The sequence below is a fragment of the Hirundo rustica genome, chromosome 7, assembly GCF_015227805.2.
Source record: "Hirundo rustica isolate bHirRus1 chromosome 7, bHirRus1.pri.v3, whole genome shotgun sequence".
Taxonomy (NCBI): Eukaryota; Metazoa; Chordata; class Aves; order Passeriformes; family Hirundinidae; genus Hirundo; species Hirundo rustica.
This window is the reverse complement of record NC_053456.1, coordinates 247,398-260,185: the sequence shown is the minus strand read 5'-3', so window position 1 is coordinate 260,185 and position 12,788 is coordinate 247,398. Positions and strand designations below refer to the sequence as shown.

General features: G+C 43.2%; 1 protein-coding gene across 8 annotated transcripts in view; it reads left to right on the top strand.

The window, feature by feature from the left end:
- Nucleotides 1–2,318: 2,318 nt before the first annotated feature.
- The window catches only part of TANC1 (tetratricopeptide repeat, ankyrin repeat and coiled-coil containing 1), a 60,143-nt gene continuing 49,673 nt past the window's right edge, over nt 2,319–12,788 (top strand). For 3 of the 8 annotated variants that reach the window (XM_040068975.1, XM_040068979.1, XM_040068971.1), the window contains exons 1-2: nt 2,319–2,402; nt 12,093–12,263. The gene's annotated coding sequence lies outside the window, so the exon portion shown is untranslated. Of the gene's footprint in view, nt 2,403–12,092; nt 12,264–12,706; nt 12,749–12,788 lie in introns of those variants that run through there. The other 5 variants (XM_040068976.1, XM_040068973.1, XM_040068972.1 and 2 more) reach the window with 4 other exon arrangements.

Genomic DNA, 12,788 nt, shown 5'->3' with positions numbered 1-12,788 from the left:
TACTGATGAGAGCAAAAATCTTTACATTCCTGATATCAAAGGCACTGCTCTACTGAGACAAATAGGGAGCACTAGAATCAATTGTGAACTTTCCTGTGACACAGCAGGACCTAAATCCAATTGACTGTAAATACTACTTCAGAACTTTTGGGTTCATATTTAGAGGAAGAGAGTGCGAGCACTGGACATGCTGAGGAATAGATCCCATAACAGTGGAGTCATAGCTCAGTTTCTTGTCTCAGATTTCAGAGACAAAGACAAAATCATAAAATGCTGCCCAAACTTTGACATTTCCTCTAAGAAGGAAAATTCCTTTATTTCCAGATATAGGCCTCATCACACTGGTAAAATGTAGGGAAGAGAATGTGATTAAGAGGATTCTCCACTGGAGAAAAGACACTGTGTGCTGCTGGCTGAGGTGCACACAGCATCCTCCCCTTGTTTTGGAACCAATCTTCAGCTACCAAACTGCTGAAGTGACAGTAAAAGAAGAATAATGTCACTAATTGCTGTTGCTCTTGTCATCTTGAGCGCTTTGTTTCCATTTCCTCTGCTCTTCTGACACCAAACAAGGCAGTTATGGCCAATGTTCTGCAGAGAATGTACTGCTTGTGTATCAGCCTATCACTTCTTTCTGAACACATACATGGATTGTCTTGTGCCCCTTACAGACACATTGGAAGACATTTTGTGAAATGCTTGCATAGAAAATATAGAAAAACATAGAAAATGTTCTAGAATACTCCGGCACTATAATTTTGCAATTAAATTCAGATTTAGTTTGTCATGATGAATTACATATGAAAATCAGAGTTTGCACAGAAAACAGCAAATCCATTATTGATCCATTTATAAATGTATTTTGGTTTGTCCCTACATTTTCCTTTTTTGGTGTGAGGAGGATTCGTTTTTGTATCTAGTTATGTGAAATTGTAGAGGTTGTGTGTAGCAAGGCTAAGCGCTTTGGCCTCTTTGTAGGGAATAACTACAGTATTGGACACGTGGGGTGGAAGAAGCAAGCAGCTTCAGCTTGGGAGAGAGAAACATGTCAGCTGAGTGTTTCTGCTGACATTTTTGATAGATGTGCTCATAACAATGGCATGCAGATCACCACTGCTAAACCTATGTTATACTTAACATAATTAATGCTTAAAATCACCGGGCACTTCAGTGCTAACCCCATTGATGTTGCACAGTTATCTATCTACATGTGACATTCCCAGCCAGAGATAATGCTCTTTGGTGCCCCACAGTAAAATTACCAATACCTTGGGCTTTTTCTCATAAGCTGCCATCTGAGCTGTCTTTGTGAGGAGCTAAATAGTTTAACACTCTTGCTGCCTGGCATCATCTTCAGCCTTCAGATCAGTTTTGTGGATTTCTTCTGCAGTCTCTTATTCTTCAGTATCTTGGAAAATATGGATGGATAGACTGGGAACAGTGTTCACTGCTGTATTCAGAGATAATGCCATATCTACATGTGCTTACTGATCACTCGTTTGTACAGGTAAAGAACACACTGGCTTCTTTTGGAGCAGCAGCATTGTTGTCGTGTGGCTTTGCCATGGCAGCCCCAAACCCTTTCCAAGGTGCTGCTTTCCAGGATGCAGGTTTTTTTGTGTTGTGGGTAGGGCCACACTCCTTCTTCCTACACCTTCTAATCTGGCTGGCTGAAATGCCTTGCGTGGTCCAGTTCAGAAAGTAACTCGGATCAGTCTAAGATTTTCCCAGAATCACAGAATGGGTCAGTTTGAAAGCAACCACAGTGGGTTATCTGGTGCCATCTCCCTGCTCAAGCAGGGTCATCCCAGAGCACATGGCACAGGATTGTGTCCAGACGGTTCTTGAATATAACCACCTGTGGAGGGAGACTCCACAACGTCTCTGGGCAATCTGTTCCAGATTTGTCGTTATTATTTATAGTATTTATAATATGTATAGCATTTATGTTCCACTCATCTTTTGCCTTGTGCAGCTTTTATAAGCTCCGATGCGATTACTTTCGTGTTCCTGATGGAAGGCTGCCTTGGTGGAAGTGGATGGCCTCCCGTGCGGGTCTGGGGGAAGGAGCCCCCAGCCCCGAGCTGCGCCTGTGGGCTCTCAGGAGCGGAGCTCAGGCGGGCAGAGGGCACGGACGGTGAGGCGAGCCCGGGCACGGCTCTGCGGGGCTCCGCCGTCGGTGTTTGCAGAACGGGACCGCGGGGCACCGAGCGGGCGCTGTCTCCCTCAGCGCCGCAGCCCGGCCCCGCTCCGCCCCAGCCCGTCCCGCGGGGGGCGGGCGCTGCTGCCGCCCCTCCCGTGAGCTCATCCCGCCGACGCGCCTGCCCAGCCCGGAGGAGCCCGGAGCAGCCCGGGCTGGGCCGCGCGCGGAGCCCGAGGCGAGGGGCTGGGCCCGCCGCTGGGTGAGACCTCCCTGCCTCTTCCTCTCCTTCCCTCCTCCGCCCCGCGCCCGGCCGGGCCGGGGGCTGCGCGGGGTCGGCGGGCGCGGAGCCGCCGGTAAAACTTTCTGACGGGGGAGCGTGTGCGGGCATGTCGGGCAGGCACGGGCCGGGGCCGGGGCCCGGGTGCGGAGGGGCGCGGCCCGGGGCCAGCGGGGGTGCCCCATGGCTCGGGAGCGTCCCGGGGGGGCCGGGACCGGTCCGGTCCGGGGGAGGCGCTACCCGGGCGGGGCCCGGCCGGGATTTCCGCCTCCCCGGCCCGCACTGTCACGTTTTGGTGACTGGGACGGTCTTCGTGCCTTTAAGAGTAAAGATTTGGGAGGAAAGAAAAAAACAGTGCTGCTTTCTGGAAAACTTGTTTTCTTGGTGGTGTTCGGTTATGGTGGTAGAAGGCGAGGAAGAGCCGCTGGGAAGAGGCGCCCGGGCTGGGCAGAGCCGGGGTGCGGGTTCGGCCGGGCGCGGGCAGAGGCGGGGATGGGTGCGCCACACGTGCGGGTCTGTGGGCAGCGACCTGGTTTTGACGGCTAGAACAGAAGGGCCTGCCCTAGAGGTCATCAGTATTCCTGCTGGGATCTCAAGCATAAAATGATAAAACGATAACTTGATTAGTTTTTAATATGTGAGTTACTGATAGTGTATAGTAACAGTGTATTTTAAAGCAGACTTTCTAAAGCTTTCTGATTTCTAAGTACTTGTTTGCCATAGCCTCATAATGTGTACTTGTTGGATAGGGGACTGGGTCCTGAGTTACTGTTTTCAGAGCTAGAATGTGCCTGGAGACATCATTCTGTGAGAGTGAGCCCCGAGGCATAGAAGGAGGTTTAGATCCTCTTGGGTGTGATGCAGAGTGTGTCCCTGCCCGTGGTCCCTGCTCTGCAGCCCGCGGGGCAGGGTGGCAGTGGCACTTGCCTGCTCTGCCTCGCATGGCGCTTGCTGACGAAGCCAGTGCTGCTGCACCATTTGGAAAGCCAACAGCTGAGGATGTGGGAGGTTTACTTTGGGCTTCTGTGACTGCTGGGTGTAAAAACAGTTGGCAAGAGGTTTGTTCACTGGTCTGGAGTATTTTAAATGTTTTACTCATCCAGCCTACTTCAGAGTTTTGCAGAATTATTCAGTATATGTGGAAGTCCTATGTTACCTCGTGTTTTTGATAGCTGTTGCTTAAAAATAGCCTGATACTTAAAAACTGAAAATACCAGGGAATAAGGCAAATAAGTGCAATACCTTAGATCCTAGAAAATTTCCTCGCACCATTGTTTAATATACAGTGGCCAAAAATTAACCTTTCCCATTTGTTCTGATCTGCTGTTTAAGTGAAAAATGGTAATATGCTATTAAATAATGCCAGTGGCCAAGGTAAACACAAGTACTGGTTTTTTCTGCCACTGATCGGGTAGTGTATTCAGAGCTTTATTTATGTGGATGCTCTGAAGTGCTGGTTGCCTTGCTTTCTCAGCGTAGCTAACCATTGGAATGTCCAAATGGTGATGAATTATATCTGCTTTAGAGCCAAAACATATTTGGTTCATGGCCAAAGTTGCTCAGCTTCCCATAAGAGTCTGTAGGAAAAAGACATTTTGTGTGTATGACCACAGTCCTGAAGTCAATGCCATGGCAACTTTGTGATCTGAATTATATGTTGGAAGGCAGATGAGCCTTCTTAGCAGAGGTGTTTGTTTTTCTTTAGTTGATCTTCTTCCTCTCATCAAAATTAAATGTTTCTTTGAAGGTGAAAGATTATTTAGCAAGCTTTCAAACTCTCGTGCATAGAAGAACTTCAGCCTGATCTGTTAGTTATTTGTAATGACATCCATAAATATCTGTAAATTGCAATTTATATCTGTGATTTTAAAATTAAGGTTTATCTGTAGACATGCTGTTTTGACTAAAAAGTGGTATTTCAAGCCCTATCAGGAGCTAGATCTTCATGTTCTCCAGAAAAATAGAGAAAGGTCAGATTTGTTTTGTATGTGGGAAAATCTGAGAAAACTGGGTTAGTTCATGTCTTTTGGTTGCTTTCAGCTCCCAGGACTTGATGTGGAAGTTGGAGAGGTTTTTTTTTATCACAAAGCTGTGGCAATGGAAAAAAAAACCCCAAAACCTCAGTGTATGGGCTAACAAATGTGTAGGGTTTTATTTCTTAACAAAATGTTTGTGTGTAGGAAGCACAACTGTTAAAAAAATGGACTTCTGAATATTGAAGGCATAGTGTAACACCAGTCTGAAGAAACCCCAGAAGCAACCTCTGAAACATTACGTGATCCTCTCTGCATTTGGTTTTGTGTTTAACTTTTGTTTTATAAGTGCCTTTTTTTTTTTTTTTTTTTTTAATAAGTTTGTTTTTGTGGGGTCTTAACCTCTCTGATCTTATCCTGAAGGGAAGTAAATAAAGGGATCAGTTGTTCATTAATGCAGAATATCCATTGTGTGGTCTAACATTAATATGTCTGTTTGCTCTGCTGTCTCCTACTATCCTTTCCTTTTAAAATTCATTGTTTAGCATGACTGAATTAATCCTTCAGTATTCATTGTACTTGAGAAGTTCTGTAAAGCTATTTCAGCGTGCTTAATTGACTAGATTATTTATCTAAGTATAAAACTCTAGAGCTCAGGGGATGATCTCTATGCTGTGTTTGGGCTCTCCACAGACATGTTGGAGTCTCCTGTGGTGTCCATCTTCTGCTCACTGGGGTGTAGGAGAGTGAACTAGAGCGCAGGTTTTCTTTCACTCTGTGCTTCAGTCAGAGTGCTTTTGGTCTCCTTTCATAGCTAAAATGTCTTCTTGCTCTACCTCCCTGTCTTTCAGCTTCATAAACCTTCAGAGGTTTATCCAGCATAGTGATTTCAGATTTCTGTGCTATGTAGGTGATGCATCGCTGGGTAGGCTTTTTTCATCCATCATTGCCACTCCTGCTTCTTGAAGTATATGCATTCTTGTTCATGTTCATGGAATTACTTTCACTTCTAAAAGTCCTGTTTCTCTTGCTGTGTTTCCAGAATTTTGTTTTTGCTCTCCCCCTCACCAAGAGGAAGCCTGCTAAGCCATAGACTTAATCTCTAAGGGTACTTTGTTACTAGAATATACCAGAATATCTTAGCTTCAGTGCTTGGCCTCCTTGTGTAAAGTACGGAGATACTGCTGTGCCTGAGGGATGTTCATTAGAGTGTGGGAACAAAGGCCCAGGCAGCTGTGCTTGTGAGAGTTACTTCTCCACTGCATGATTGGGAGCATTGCTGGGATATGGGCTTTGTTTCCTGAGGTAGTATCACCAATTTAGTATTTTGCATATTTTCTCCTCTCGATCTGGAATACTAATTTTTAATGAGGGTTTGAAAGCAGAAATTCCACTTCTTTTGGAGTGAACGGATCAGCCAGCTTGGCAGAAGTGAGGTGTCTCGTTGGGGTCTTGTCCCATAGGACAAGTCCTTGGGTGCTGGCAAAGAATGGTTTGTTCTCAGCCTCATGGGTGGTGTAACACATCAGCCTGGGGTTCTTGCTGGGCCACAGAAGATGTTCGGTCATGGCAGCAGCAAGTTCTGCCACAGCCTTTACAGAAATGTAAATGTCTGTGGTCAGATCAAGAGCTGCCTTTACAGTGTTGATGCTGTTGACGTTGGTGGAATGCATGCTGAATTCTACCTGTCTGACGTTTTTCTGTAAATACTGTGTCAACAGGTGCAGAGGGTATGGTTTACAGTGTTTGTGAGGTGACTGACTTGGTGAGGCACTCCGTCAACCACTTCTCAGGCACTTTTGCAGTCTAAATGGCCAAAATAATTTTGGGAATGCAGCTGGTCTTGAAGTCATCTAGTTCTTGTGCATTCGGGAATTCAGCTGTATCTACGTGTGTATGAAACTGGAAAACTACATGCATCTTAGAGTTCTAGTGGTCCTAAATATTGTAACTACATAATACATATAGACAATATATAAAATATATATAAAGTTACAGCTCTGTATTTTGAATATCTGAGAATTTTTTATCAGCTGTCCTCAATTCATTGTGATGCAAATTAGAACTTGTGAATTATCATTAAATTCAGATTTCCTCCATGTTTTAGGTTTCTATAATACAGGGTAGTGTTAAAAGAGAAAAAAAATGCCACAGCCTACAGTAGAATTGTTTGCAGTTTCATTTTGCTCTGTGGCAGAATTTCCCCCTGAATAGTGATCCCAGTGTTAGTGGAATTTATCACCTTTTTATTTTTAAGAAAAGATGCCTGGTGGCCCTGTTCTGTCCAGAAATCCCCATGCAGGGGATGTGCCAGGTGACGTGGCGTGTCTCCTGCCTGGCACAGAGGTGTCCCAGCTGTTTGGGCCCAGGGGTGACCCTGAGGGTGGCTCAGGACAAGCCATAGGCACACAGCACGTGGGACAGTGGCTGCAGGCAGGAGCCTGAGTGCCGAAACTCCGTGTCCCTCAGTTGTTTCTTACTCTTCTACCTGCATATGCCTCTATCTAACTCAGACAAATCTGCAGTTAAAGTATTCAATAATTAGCATGTTTGCAGCAAAGCCTGAAGACTTTGTAAGGAGCCTTTTTTGCTTGATGGGGGCTGTGGTGATTGCTGTGCTTCCCATGGCCAGGCACCTTTGGCTGTGATGGAACCTCTGCCTTCCCTGTGGAGATCACCAGCTGTCAGATAACACCTACTGAACAGTGGGAGCTGCTGTCACCTGTGCCTCGGAACCCTTAAAGTGCGTTTCCAGAAGTGCGTAGGATGAGAGAGTGAGGGGCTGCTGCTTGTTCGCTGCATATTTCATGCATTTGATCATTAACCACTTTAAGACCAAAGGGTTCTGTGAAATGTTTGCTGCACTACACTGAAGTTGTGTATATGGTGTAGGTAGGTTGGGTTTTTGTCTTGTTTCCGTTTGTTAGTGGAGTTTATTTGGTTTATTGTTTGCGGGTTTTTGGATTTTTTTTTTTTTTTTTTTTTTTTTTTTTTTTTACTTGATCTTAGTCTTGGTTAAATTTAGCTCCAGAAGGAGAGAAGCTGGAACTTGTTAGCGCACAGGAAACGCCCTGACAGGAGGTTTTTGATGTGTGTGTTTGCGTGAAAATGTGAACTCTGCAGCTCCACAATGGAGTCATGCTTGGGGACCTTTGGGTAGGTCACAATGGTTTTACATTTTTAAATGTTATCTTAGGTTCTGGTGGACCTTCACTACATTAAGAATTAAGTATTTCTTTACTTGTCAAAAGCTGGTAGTTTTAAGTTAAATCTAAAGCTATCACTCTTAAAACAGCAGAGGTGTTTAATTGCTGTTCAGATTTTATCTGCTTTAGCTTTGTTTTATCTGGAAAAATACTAGAATTTGTGTAGTATAAAGATTGTGCTTTTCTCTCTTCAGTCATTTACAATTAAACTAATCCATTTCTGTCTTAGCAGATGTCTCTTCCTTAGGATCTATACTTCTGACCATACTTTAACAATTAAGTGTTTGAACAATATCCAAGTAAGAGGAAATAGAAGCACATTATGACCTTTGCTTTTTGAAATTTAAATGAGGTGGAAGTTGGTAGAGACTTCAATATGTGGGTTGGGTTTGATTCTTTTTCTGTGTTGTGTCGAGTTTTTTGTTGCTGGGGTTTTTTTGTTGTTGCTTTTGAACAAGAATGACAAAACACAAAATATTCTTAGTGTGAGTTTTAGAGGGAGACTGGTTTTGTGTTTTATACCAGAAATGCCTTTGAGTTCAGTTGATTGTTTAGTTGATATGTTTCAAGGTCTGTTTAACACTGGGCTAAATACCATTGAGGTTGCAAAGGGATTTTTTTGTTGTTGTTAGTAAGGAATGAGTTCCTGGATTTTTCTAGAAAAATTTCCAGCAATTGAAAGTTTGAAGAGGACTATTGCTACCACAGAGTGTAGGTACGGTAAGGTAAAATTTTCAGCACTTCCCAACTGCTGATACAGAATTTTTGTATTCATGCAAGAATTACTTTGACAAGTTAGGAGACAATGTGACAAGACATAAGGGGAAAACTTTGCTTTACTCTCAGGTAAATTATACTTGGCAAAGGTAGAATGGAATATAGGAACATTGTGCCTTCTAGCATCATATACTAATCTGTTGTGCAGTTTCAGAATTCAATGGTACTGGTATGTTCAAAACTCTTGGAAAAAAGAGCTGTTTTTGTTTATTTATTCTTTGTCTAAGCCATTTTTTGTGTCACTGTGGTATGTCACCAGATATTTTTTGTGAGTGTGCAGTAAGTCACCCAGTGATTGATGGCAGCAACTTCTAAAGTGTTTTACATTCATGTTGAGGTACTGGGCATAGTTTGAAAGTCTAAGGGATAAAAGACCTAATTAATATTAGGTTTTTCCCCAACCAAAAATGTTGCACTTTTTCCCTTGAAAGACAAGGAAAAGAGAACAGAAGTGACATTAAATTACTTTGTTCTGCTGGAGTTCAAAGCTCTGTAAAAGTCTGCACTGGAGGAATATGCTGAATGGTTTGTCAGAGAGGACTTTTTCCTCTTTTTGCCCCTCCCATGCCCGTGCAGAAGGTTCCCCCAAGGCTCTTGGACCCTGTGTGCAGTGTGTGCCACCAGAAATGCCTTGGATCTCACTGGGGATCTGAACTTCTTGAGAAGGCTCCTTTTGTGCATCCCAGGCATCTGCCTCACTGGCCTCTGAGGAATCTCACACTGTCCCTCAAGTTTATTTTCTACCTGTTTTCATCATCTCTGCTAATAGGAAAAACAGGAGCTTTTCTTCTCAGTGAGCCTTGCTTGACCCTCCTTTCTTCAATTCTCAGTCTTCCCCAGGAGAAAAACTGAATTTTGATTCTTTGCAGTTTTTCTTCTGTTGGCAGGATTTTGAGCTGTGTTCTTGTTGGTGTTGCAGCTCTTCTCTTCATATATCAGTGAGCTCAACTCATGTGATGTGCAGGCATCCCAGGAGCAGGTTAAGGGGAGGCAGTATATACTGTCTTGGCAAACTTGTAAAGATTTATACAGACTTAAGATTTTAATGAATAATTACTTTCTTTTTTCTTTTTTTTTTTTAATATAAAAGTTTGTTTTCCACTAGCAGTTAAATTCTGGTTGCAAGTATTTAAATTCACTTATTTTGGGCACTTGCCTGTGGAAGGAATGCTTTCTGGCATCTGAGTTAGAAGCTTTAGTGGTGCTTGGCTGTTTAATTACTGAAAACAACAGGACAACTGTAAAATTTAATAAATACAGGCTTGCCGGGTATTTCATATTTTTGGTGAGAGCATGTAGGATCTTGTCAACCCCAGAGAGTTGAAGCAGGATGGGAGAGGGTGTGAATGTGAAGCACTTTTCCCCTTGTATAGACAAGCCTTTAATTTTTCTTGAGTGAACTCTGGGATGTTCTGGGTATTCCATGTTCCCGTCCTTAATTTGAGCTCTGCAGTGGCTGACAAGGAGTTATACCTAAAGCATGTGTCTAGTTCCTGTTTGGGGTCTGTGTGTAGAGAGCCCTCACGTGCCAGGCTGGAGCTCGGGGAGGCCCTGGGCATGATCCCATTGGGGCAGGTGTTGCCTGTCAGGAACGTGCAAACAGCTGATATTAATGCTGTAATGAGGTCTCTCAATGCCACTGCATTGTACATTACATTGAAAAGTGCTTAAAGGGAAAGGGAGTTGGGAGAAAAATGGATGTTAGAGTGTTTCTTTGTAGTTTACACTACTGAAGAATGCCTGAGTCTGGGCTGTAAAATAACACAAGCGGGTAGTTGAAAATGGAAGGTTTACATTTCACGAGAGACAGAAAAAGGCAGCATCCCAGGATCTGAGGTGGAAAGCAGGGAGAGTAATATTTTTGTGTTGCCTCATTCTGATGAGTGAGATTTCAGGAAATAGCCAAGCTAATTTAACAGTTTGTTGTGCTTCAGGGGAGTGGCTTTCCTTCCTTCTGTACCTGCTGTGAGATCCTTCTTTTCTCCCACGTCATCTCCCCTGTAAGCACAGAGATGATGAACCGCATCTGGCACGATGCAGCAGGAGCACAGGGCTGACCCCACTGGCCATCTCGTAAAGGATCTGCCAGTGTGACCTTGCGAAAACTGGGCTTTGCTCCTCCTGGGTGAAATGGAAATAAGAGTGTTCCCCTTCCTGCAAGCTGCTGCATATGTTCTCAGATGCTCTGAGGTTGAAGAGGCAGTATATATATCGATTCCCAACATCCTTTCTAGATTATGTGATTTAAATGTCTGCTCTTTAGGCATCCTCAAAAATGTTAATGTTTAATTCCAAAGTTTGCTAATTTATTTTGTCCATAAAGATATGTACCTTTCTTTGTGTATGTGTGTGTAGTTGTGGAATTGTGCCAATGTGTCCGGGACTGTCCAGTATGTTTGAGCTTTTTTGCGTTCCTTGTGTTCTTGCTCATTCCCTCATTTTAGGGTCACTTAGCAGTTGCTCTTCTTTTATTATTTTTAGGAGGAGAAGGGTTATAGGGGGTACTGTCACGTTATATTAACTGTTATTAACTGTCTAATCCAAAACCAGCAGAGGGATCCATTTAGACAGTTACGTTCTCTGAAGGAAATAATTTTGGTTTGTATTTTTGGTAGATGTTTCCTAGATTTTCTTGTGTGACTTCCTCTGAGCAGGGGGCTAGACCAGATGACCTCCAGAGGTCCTTTCCAACCTCAGCCATTCTGTGAGTCTGCCCTAATGAAAGAAGTCCTAATGTTCCCTTTCTGTCACGCTGGGTCTCTCAAGCTGTTGTTGCACACATACCACTTTACCTCTAGTAATTACAGGCAACGATAGTTTTCCTGAGGAAGAAAACATCAGAGTAGTATATTTTAAAAGCCACATTAAAACCTTCAGAAGTGTTTACTTAGTAATAATTAAGTTCATCTCTGCCTGTGAAGCAGGAAGTAAGCAACGTGTTGTTTATGTACAGATTTTGGATAGAACTCTGTATTGGATTTCTAGAAAAAGTGGCTGTGAATGGCTGTGATTTGCAGACATTTCAAGATCAGGTATTTTATGATTAGGGTTTATAGAAAACGTAGTGTCCCAAAATTTCTAAGGGTAGCTGATGTAGGGGAGAACCAAATACAGGTGTGTGTTCTGGTCTGTGTTGAAATAGAGATCTGTAGTGTTAGGAGAAAACTATTAGTAAAACAGGAGGAAATTCCATGAAAAATCAGAGAATAAAATCCTGAAAATACCTGAAAAGAAGGATGAAAAATATAGGAGATTTGGAACTAGATATGATAAGGAACTAAAATAGAAAAAAGCTTTGAGTTTTATGAGCACCATCTTATATTATCATCCAAGGAAATAACGGCTGTCTGTATTAGTGTGATGTTTCTTTAAAAAAATAAAAATCTCATGCATACTGGATTAATTGAAAGCCTGCAAAGTAGCTGTGATGATGAAAAATGTCACCTCTTTTGAGTTCTGGACATAATACTGACCCAGTTTGAAGTTTTGTTGGGATTAGTTAGTTTTCATTTTGGTTTGTAAGTTGTAACTGAAGAAAGGGAATACTCTGTAGAAAAAGGTCTGTGGTCTTGGCATTTGCTCTGGAGAGTCTTAGCAGAATGGGAGAGAAAAGTCTAAAACACCCCTGCCATGATCAGATATTTTTCATACAAGGAAAAGCTGTGAACAGGTAAGATTTTCAGGTTGTGTTGACAGCTGCTGCTATTCTTTCCCAGGGTAGCCGGACAGGTGCTTCCGCTTGTGATTCTCCATCTGCATGATGCTGCATCCTGCGGGTTGGTTCAAACTGGGGCTTACGACCTTTGAAGTGAAGAGTTCTGGCTTGTGAGTGCTCTCCATCTGCTTCAGCGAAGATCAGTTTCCTCAGTGCTTCAGGGTAGTAACAGGTAAAGGGGAGCAGTAATCTCTGAAATGGTGATAAAGAGTCAGTTTTGCAGTGGCTGGCACCTGCCCAAGAGTTTTGGACTGCAGTCAAGTGAAGTGACCAGCTTTTCCCCTGTGTTGGCAGCCCTCAGGGACAATGGCAAAAATAATCAGTAATTGGTAAAAGAGTACCATAGCAGAAAACTGGGTGATTGCAGGGCAGAATAGTTACATCTGTGGCATCTGGGAAATGAAATCTAGATCCAGACTGGTGGGAAAAAAGCTACTGCAAAGGCACATTCTAACAGCTAACATGATAATGAGGTTTTTCTCACGCTTCCTCATCTTTCACCTCTTATTGTATTTTAATAGTGCTTCAGGGCATAATTCCACTTCAGAAGTGAACAGCAAACTGGAAACCTTGCTGTGCTTTTGCAATTTTCTTTTAAACTGCTGCATAGCTTTCACTGGGTCAGACGAGAGGGATAAAATGTGGAGTATCTCATAGGTAAGTTTCATAACGATTAGATGATTGAGTGAAGAGCAAA